This window comes from Crassostrea angulata, chromosome 7, assembly GCF_025612915.1.
Source record: "Crassostrea angulata isolate pt1a10 chromosome 7, ASM2561291v2, whole genome shotgun sequence".
Classification (NCBI taxonomy): Eukaryota; Metazoa; Mollusca; class Bivalvia; order Ostreida; family Ostreidae; genus Magallana; species Magallana angulata.
In genome coordinates, this window is record NC_069117.1 from 34,657,185 (window position 1) to 34,665,698 (window position 8,514).

The following is an 8,514-nucleotide window of genomic DNA, read 5'->3' on the forward strand; positions in this document are numbered from 1 at the left end:
CATTGCAGTGCATCAGCCATTAATAAGCCCGGATGATAACGTTGAAAAATTGCGCGAGGTGTCCCGAGTACTTCCGAATGGAGAAAAGATGTAAACATTTCCCATTATAAATCTCCGTAAGAAATTTGTTTTCGCTCCTGTGAACTTAAATGAGTGAAAAATGATTATTTGTCAAAGAAGATATCCTGGATATTTCCCCTTTTATCGATTTCAACAGCTTTTCATTCACAGGTATGTGTAATACTTTTTTATTTAACATCATCAAAAAGTGATGGAAGCAATAACTTGGGACAGACTATAGCTGTGAATTGAAATTGTGAGTTCATTGAATATATTTTTGTTGCATTCTACAATATAACATTTGGTTTGTTCTTGTACCTACTCAGTATGTTTAAACTATGATTATCTAAATTTTGTATATACACTCGTAAAATTTAATGTTAACATAAAAGGTCCGTCCGGACCATTTCACGGGGCGGACCTTTGATAATACGACCTCGGGACCGAAATGTTTTTCAGAGCGAAAAGACTTGGCGCGAATTGACCGTACCACATCAACACATGTCGAACAGAACGATGGCACAATTCAAAGATGTGTTAGCCTTTACGCTGTGGACGTTGAAAAATACGTTCCATTACGGATTTATCCCAGCTGTAATATATTTAGGTAATGAACTTTAGATATATACGTTGAAATGTCGATACAGTATCTGTTACAACTAACGTTACAATAATAACGAACACAGACCGGGATCCACATGTATAGCTGCAGGACTGTAGCTCCCGGTCTGAAAAAAATTCGGATGGACGACCTGGGAGCTACAGTGCCTCCCATAATAAAAAACTGCAATTTACGGCGCACAAAAAAATGCGCTAGGTTTGGACTGATTAATCTCATTTACGAACACATTCTGTACAAATATTTGATCCCAAAAAATTCCTCGGACATTTTACTACAGATATTGTCACTTCACTTGCCTCTGATATTCTTTTAAACACCATCTCCAGCCCTGTAAATCAAAGTGATGCAAGTTTGTTTACATTTAAAAATGGCGACTCTCGATCTCGACGTAAATTAACATACTTCATTTTCCGAGGTCGGTTACCATGTTTAAGAGAAAGTCTGAAGCAAGTAAAGTGACGATATCAGTAGTAAATTTGCTGAAAAATTTAATCGTTCTAATTATTTTTGCAGAATTTGTGTGAAAATAAGGTTAATAAGTCCCAAACTAGCGCAATTTTTTGTGCGCCGTAAATTGCAGTTTTTTATTATGGGAGGCACTGTAGCTCCCAGGTCGTCCATCCGAATTTTTTTCAGACCGGGAGCTACAGTCCTGCAGCTACCACATGTACGAATAGTGAATCCCTAGTCGCTCTACCAACTGTACACTCAGGCGCCGGTAAACGAACCTGTCTGTCCGTCACCCATATCCCTTAAATGATATTCACCCTCGATGATCAACATCACAGTCATGAGTGGTCTTTCTTTAACCTGACAGTTTGGTCTTGGTTAGCTGCAGAACTGTTGCTCCACGGGAAATTCGGGTTGAAAGCGTACCGCGGCCCGTGGAGCAAAATTTCCCGTGCAGCTACAGTTTTGCAGCTGGGTCTTTGAACCATATGTAATGTTATCATATGTAGGAAAATATAGAAGAATGCTTAGTGTTATTCTATGGAAATATCACAGGGGCTCGTCACGAAGTTTTTTCAAACTTTTATATCTACCACCTCTATACAATAAAATACATTATTTTATTGTATTATGTATTTTATTGTATAGAGATGGTAGATATTAAAGGTTGAAAAAACTTCGCGACGAGCCCCTGTGGAAATATTGACAATAAAATAGGGGGTTCACTAAAAACATGAAGACATGGACAAAAACGGAAATGTGATGCAACAATCCCTTCTTGAGGTAATCTCAAAATACATTATTACTTTATATGTAATGAGATTGAAGAAATTATGACAGCCAGACTGTGATTTCACTGGCCTCAAAGTTTGTAGTCAAGAGCCTGTTTCACTAAAAGGTATAACATACGATAAAACTTCAGATAAGCCTCAGAACTTGTGCCAGTATTTAGTCTGGCATATTGTAACAGAGACAAATGTTGCTTCTGCTTGGGTTTGAACCAGGGTCCTCTGGCATGCAAATCCAGCACTCTACCAAGTGAGCTAAAGGGTTAATCCACTAGCCAGAGCTAGTAGGAATGCCATATACCTGACTCTGCCATATTATTTTACATTTCACCTACAGCTGTAAACTGGGCCATAACAAACCAGTATCGGACTAAGTTAGTTTAGGCCAGAACATGTGTATCATGATTGACAGTATGAGTTAATTAAACAATAAAATGCTTTCTTTTGGTGATTCATGCAGGATATGAAGGTAGCGATTACTGCAGAAAAAATTTATATAACAGGCTAACGTGGGTAATGTATTTTTCCTACAATGTCGTCTCCTTCATATTATATCCCACATGAATCATCAAAGAAAGCATCTTCTTGTTTATACTTTCTTCTTTCTTTTAACAAATTAATAAATCGATTGCAAAAAGTAAGTAAAATTCCCTAAATTACTGTTAGTGTACATCAGTACATTAGATAAAAGAATCAGCCAAATCGTCTTCCATGGGAATTTGAGTCTGACGTCATCATGATTATTTTGTGCAGTCCGTGACTTCTATTAAGTCGCTGTAGGTTTCCATATTCTATAGGTCCTGTTAGTTTCTATGGAGCTATGAATTAGCTGAAGTCCCCATAAGAAATAGAGGGAATCATACTCGGTAGATGTAAATATTTTTCATTGACTTTCTAGAATAATTACATGGTATATAAATTACAAAGACATAAAGAAATTTCAATTAAAGTTGGTAATGATTTATAAGTTTTGTGGTAATCAATTATATTTTATTTCTCTACAGTTTGTTAATTGCTTTTGTAAATACATGTAGTTTGTAAATCATTGACATATTTTCTTTATGCCGTCTTATTACATGTACTTATAGAGGAAGGCAACATAGATATTAGTTTATGTAATAGTTGACAACCATATCGTGATACAATCTCAACCCTATTCCCTATCACATATCAATAAAACTAAAAAAAAGGAAGCCAGTACGTAGTACATGTACAAGGGTTTTTTTTTTCCTAATACAAGAAAAGTGCCTACATATTCATACATATGATAAACAGAGAGAGAGAGAGAGAGAGAGAGAGAGAGAGAGAGGTGAAGGTTACTATATGAACATCATCCCATTTGTGTTCAAAGAGTGCTTGTGCAAAAATAAATGGTTTTCAGATGAAATTAATATTAATTTGATTGATTTTGTGATTCTGTAAGCGACTAATGAAAGCTTGGCATTACAGGTATCTAAATTGTTGTGTCTTATAGTTAGCTGTAAGTTAAGCATCTCTGAACACATTTCATCAACACTCTCTGTCCCTCTGTAAACTTTTCACATTTTTTACTTCTTCTCCAGAACCATGGGGCAAATTTAACCAATTTTAATTTGGCACAAAGCATTCCTAGGTGAATCTTTGGTGAATTTTGTTATTTATTCTCTCATTCTGAATTTTTAATGTATTCAACACTTAAAAACATTCACTTAATTTGTACTATTTTATCATTTTGTTTAAAATATATATTGATTTAATCACATGTAAATAAAACATTTTATTCAAAACGTTTCCGTTTTTAAAGCCAGTCCTTAAATTTGAGATCTTTCAGGCCAAGTAAATACTAAAACAAAAACTATACAATTTAAAGGGGTCAAGAGCTTCATTTTTGGGTTGTTCTTACTTACTGTTAAATTAGAATTAAAACACGGGGACTAACTTTCTACTACTTTTTACAAAAACTGATATCAATAGTTTTAAAATATGAACAGAATGACTGTAAGAAACGTTTCATGGAAAGTTGACTTTCGGGTAGAAATAACTAAATTTTTTCCCAAAGATTTAAGAATAGAGAGAAACTATAAATGTTGGTACATGTATCTTAAAATGAAAACAAAGGATGAGAAATGAAAAATAATTCATGTTTTTGGTTTGTTTGTAAGACGTTTAAAACATAGGAACAAGGAAACACGTTAAAATGAGTTTGGGGTTGCTCCGAGGCAGTGGACGTAAGCACGTTTGTCAGCTTACCAGAAACAATCTAACGATCTTTGACTGGAAAATTTTCACATTAATAAATAGTATCCTGGTTTACGTTTTGGTAAAATTTCAATGGTTTTTCTTTTTTCCCGAGGGAGTAAGAGTAAATGTCTCAATAATTTCTGAACAGCCCCCGTATAGACATATGTATCAGGGATATATACATGTGTCTTGTGAACAAATGGTGGTTTTGCACCTCAACAATTATAAATTGATTCATGTTTATTTAATTTACAACTTTTAGCTCCAATAACTGCCATATCCAAAATAACACAAAATTATTGCTTAAAAGTTTAGATTATCTATCAGTCATTAACTAGTGTATATGACTCATCATTTTATTTGATTACTTACATATATGACTAAATATGAAAATTATTAATAAAAATTGAAATTTTAAATTTTTTAAAATGAGGAAAGTAAATACACTCTGATTAAAAACTTCATGAATTTCACAGAATATAATAAAGAAAAATAATAAGAATGAAAAGACAGGTTTTTAAATACATGTATAATAAAACTTTCTTTGTTGTAGGTTTCAAGAAGGGAGCTGATGAAGGAATGCCAAAAATAACATTCTCTAGGTAAGAACTTCAGGTGATGAATTTTGTATGTGAAAAAAAATTAAAAGTCAGATCTCAAAATAAAGATGAGCACAGTTTATTTTACAACTGGTATTAGTATTAATATGGTATCAGGAGAACTAACTCGGAGAGGTCTTGCCAAAATACAGCTTCAGAACCATAGCCATGATGGTTTACGGAATGGTGGTGGAGGCGAGTTCCTAAGAGACAGAAAACTTACTATTTACATGTACAGATGTATGCTATTTTTAAGCGTCCCTCTGTGTGGAAGCCCTATAATGTCAGATCAGTCTGTGAAGTGTCCATCCATCCGACAGTCTGATTGGCCATGCAACATCACTAGTACATGTCCAGAGCATATTCTTTTTTCCCTTTAACATTTTTAATAGCCTAATCTGCAGGCTCATACTTACTTCACCAACAAAAAGCATGAGTAAATGGTAATCAACAACATTGAACCGAGTGTAAATACCAACGTCTGGGCTTTGGGATATCAGAATTGTCTAAAACCTTTATTTTCTTGGATTGGTTCTATCTGGTTCATACTTAATATAAAAATTGTGTGGGTAAAGGGCCAAGACCAATGGGCCATTTTTGTCCAAACTTGGCCCAAAGCATCCTTGGTGATGGGGATTGAAATTTATTAAAATGGAGGACCAAACCAACTTTAACAGGTCGGGTACACTACCTTATATGGATAGCATTATTTAATACGTGACAGTATTTTCGTCAAACAGATTCTCCAATCCAGTGAATGAGTTGCAATGCATGACGGTCTACAACGTGTTTACGATTCAACAGACGCACGTGGTTTTTGTCTGTTTTATTCACAATATTTAATTGCTTGCCGGAATGTTTGTACATGTTGATTTTTACTTTAGAAGGTAAAAAAGGAAAGATTACGTGCCATTAACTTTGTTCCATGCTCACATTGAAAAATACTGTTGTTTTAGTTGATCAATTGTTGCTTAAAAAATGATCAGTATCAAACGACTGACAAACATACGCATACAAGTACAAACAGGTTTTGATAAGAAAAAACTGCACAGTTGTGTATTGGTGACTTTATCATTGTGCACTAGAAATAAATAGAGGTAACTGTACATTTTTAACATACGTGAATAGCCACGGTAGTAGAAATGCACAAATATACAAACGCAGAAGCGCAAGCTGTGCAACATTTAGTATTTTGTCCGTTAAATAAGCATTCTGATGAATGTCCCTGAAGAAAATATCAACGCGCATTCTAATAATGTTGTCTTAAATATGGGATATCACGTGAAAAACGGTACTCGCTGCTTCTAATTCTATAGGACGAACCTCTCTTTTGAACATTGACAATGGGGTATTTAAATAGGTTGATATAAGTCTTAATGCTATATTTTTTAAATGTGAGCATAGAAATTAAAGTTCAGAAATTGTCCATATTAATTTCATAAATTCTGAAAAATCATTCAAAATGAGTTTCCAAAGGACAATTCAAAATGGTATATATTTTCAATATGCTTTGTATACACTGAAACTTGTAGTAGCCCACAATGCCTTGCAACTCATTCACCTGATTGGTTTGTCGATAAAAGTAAACAGATGGCTAATTTAGTATGCAAACTTATGCCGACGTCCCAAAATATAGTGGTCTCGACCTGTTTAAGGGAAGAGAGTTTAGATTTTTAAACTATTCAAAATTAATTGGTATATTTTGGTCACCTATTGCAATTGTTCTTCATCATACATAATCTGTTAACAATTTTACCTTTTTAGATCACCTGAGCTGAAAGCTTAAGTGAGCTTTTTTGATCACTCTTTTATGCGGCATCTGTCTGTCTGTCCATCTGTAAACTGTTTCCATACCACTGGGCCAATTTCAACCAAACTTAGCACTAAGAATTATTTGGTGAAGGGAATTTAAGTTTCTTAAAATGAATTAAGAGCCATACTCCCTTTATAGGGGACATAAGTAAAAGTTAATGAAAATTTGATGGCAGGGCTCAAAGTTAAGACAAAATAGGTCGCATTTGTGACTTAAATTCAGTTCTAAACTAGTGATCAACATTGGAAGTGGAGATTTACACAGGAAGTGGCTGTAGCAATATGTGCTCTGTAGATTACTCATCACAGCAGTTGAAATATATTGGTAAAATTTATTCACCTTAACATTGATTAAAAATTAATCCTTCACATGAAAAACGCTGTTAGTGTGATGATTATTGAAATTTATTAAAAACCTAATAAAAAATCACATTGGTCATAGTTTCACTTAAAAATCTTCGCCGAGAACGCAATATAGATGCATAATGTCCCATTTGTGGTAGATACTAGTACATGTAAATTGTCAATAATGTGAGTTCATATGCAATATTTCTTTTTTTATTAGCTCACCTGAGCTGTCTGTCTGTCTGTGTGTATGTCTGTCTGTCTAACCATTGGGCCAATTTCAACCAAACTTACCACAAAGCATCCTTAGGTGAAGGGGATTCAAGTTTGTTAAAATGAAGGGTCATGCCCTGTTTCAAAGGGAGATAATTAAGTATTACTAACAATTTGTTGGTATCTTCTTCTCAAAAACCAATTGGCTAGAAAAGCTGTATTTTGCATGGAGAGGTGTAGACTCAAGTTTGTTCAAATTATGATCCCAGGGGGTATGGTGGGGCCACAATTGGGGGTTGAATTTTTACATAGGAATATATAGATAAAAATATTTAAAAATCTTTTAAGAACCAATTGGCCAGAAAAGCTGTAACTTGTGTGGAAGCATCCTCAGGTAGTGTAGATTTAAGTTTATTCAAATCATGATCCTAGGGGGTACTGTGGGGCCACACAAGGTTGAACAGTTGTTTAAGATCATTTTAAGAATGGACAATGGTCAATATTTGATATAACTATGAAATCAAGTTGCAAAAGGTGCCCAACAAAAAATCATCTGTTGAAAATTTTGGGAATTTTTAAAAACAGGATCAATTTTACTCATTCTTTGTCCCGATATTTTGGATATGACTTCATAAAGTTGATTTTATTATGCCTAGTGTTGCTCAGGTGAGTGATGTGGCCCATAGGCCTCTTGTTAATACATCTGGGTTATGTTTGATCTCTCCCCAAAATTCCTATGTCCAAATTTAATTTTGTATAATCACTGCAATTGTATACACGACGCTAATAGCAGAGCTGCGTTATGCTCAGGTGTCCGTTATGTCTCTACAGCATCCTCAAGTATATATAAGCATCATGGATGTGACCAATGTAGTTTATGTTTCAGAAGCATGTCACAGTGATTCAACCAATTTTAATTGTTTCTTTTCTTTTACAGTTTGTTATGGAGCTGAAGAATATTTATGGCAGGAAATACAACCTCACCGTGATCAAATTGAAATACAGACTTTGCCTGGCCGTGAGCTGTCATTGAGCTGATGTTTTTAATTAGTAATAAAACAGCTTTCTGATAAAATAAATTTAAAATGAAAAAGTGTTTTGTTTTTGTAATTTGCATGATGCAAATCATTTAGGCAATGCAGCTGCTTAGTGATGGTCTTCAGTTAAAGTTTCTCCTTAGTGATATGCATCTTTCCAAAACTAGTTTTTTAGCTCACCTGAGCTGAAAGCTCAAGTGAGCTATTCTGATCACATTTTGTCCGTCGTCCGTCCGTCCGTCTGTCCGTCTGTAAACTTTTTACATTTTGAATTTCTTCTCTAAAACTGCTTATCCAATTTCAACCAAATTTGGCACAAAGCATCCTTATGGGAGGGCGAATATAAATTGCAAAAATTAAAGTCCGAT

At 34.4% G+C, this 8,514-nt stretch overlaps 1 long non-coding RNA gene across 1 annotated transcript; it reads left to right on the forward strand.

The window, feature by feature from the left end:
- The first annotated feature begins 569 nt into the window (after positions 1-569).
- LOC128155326 (uncharacterized) lies at positions 570-8,202 on the forward strand. The gene is made up of 3 exons (XR_008239589.1): positions 570-667; positions 4,694-4,742; positions 8,047-8,202. It is a non-coding gene; the product is annotated as an uncharacterized LOC128155326 (long non-coding RNA).
- Positions 8,203-8,514: the final 312 nt, after the last annotated feature.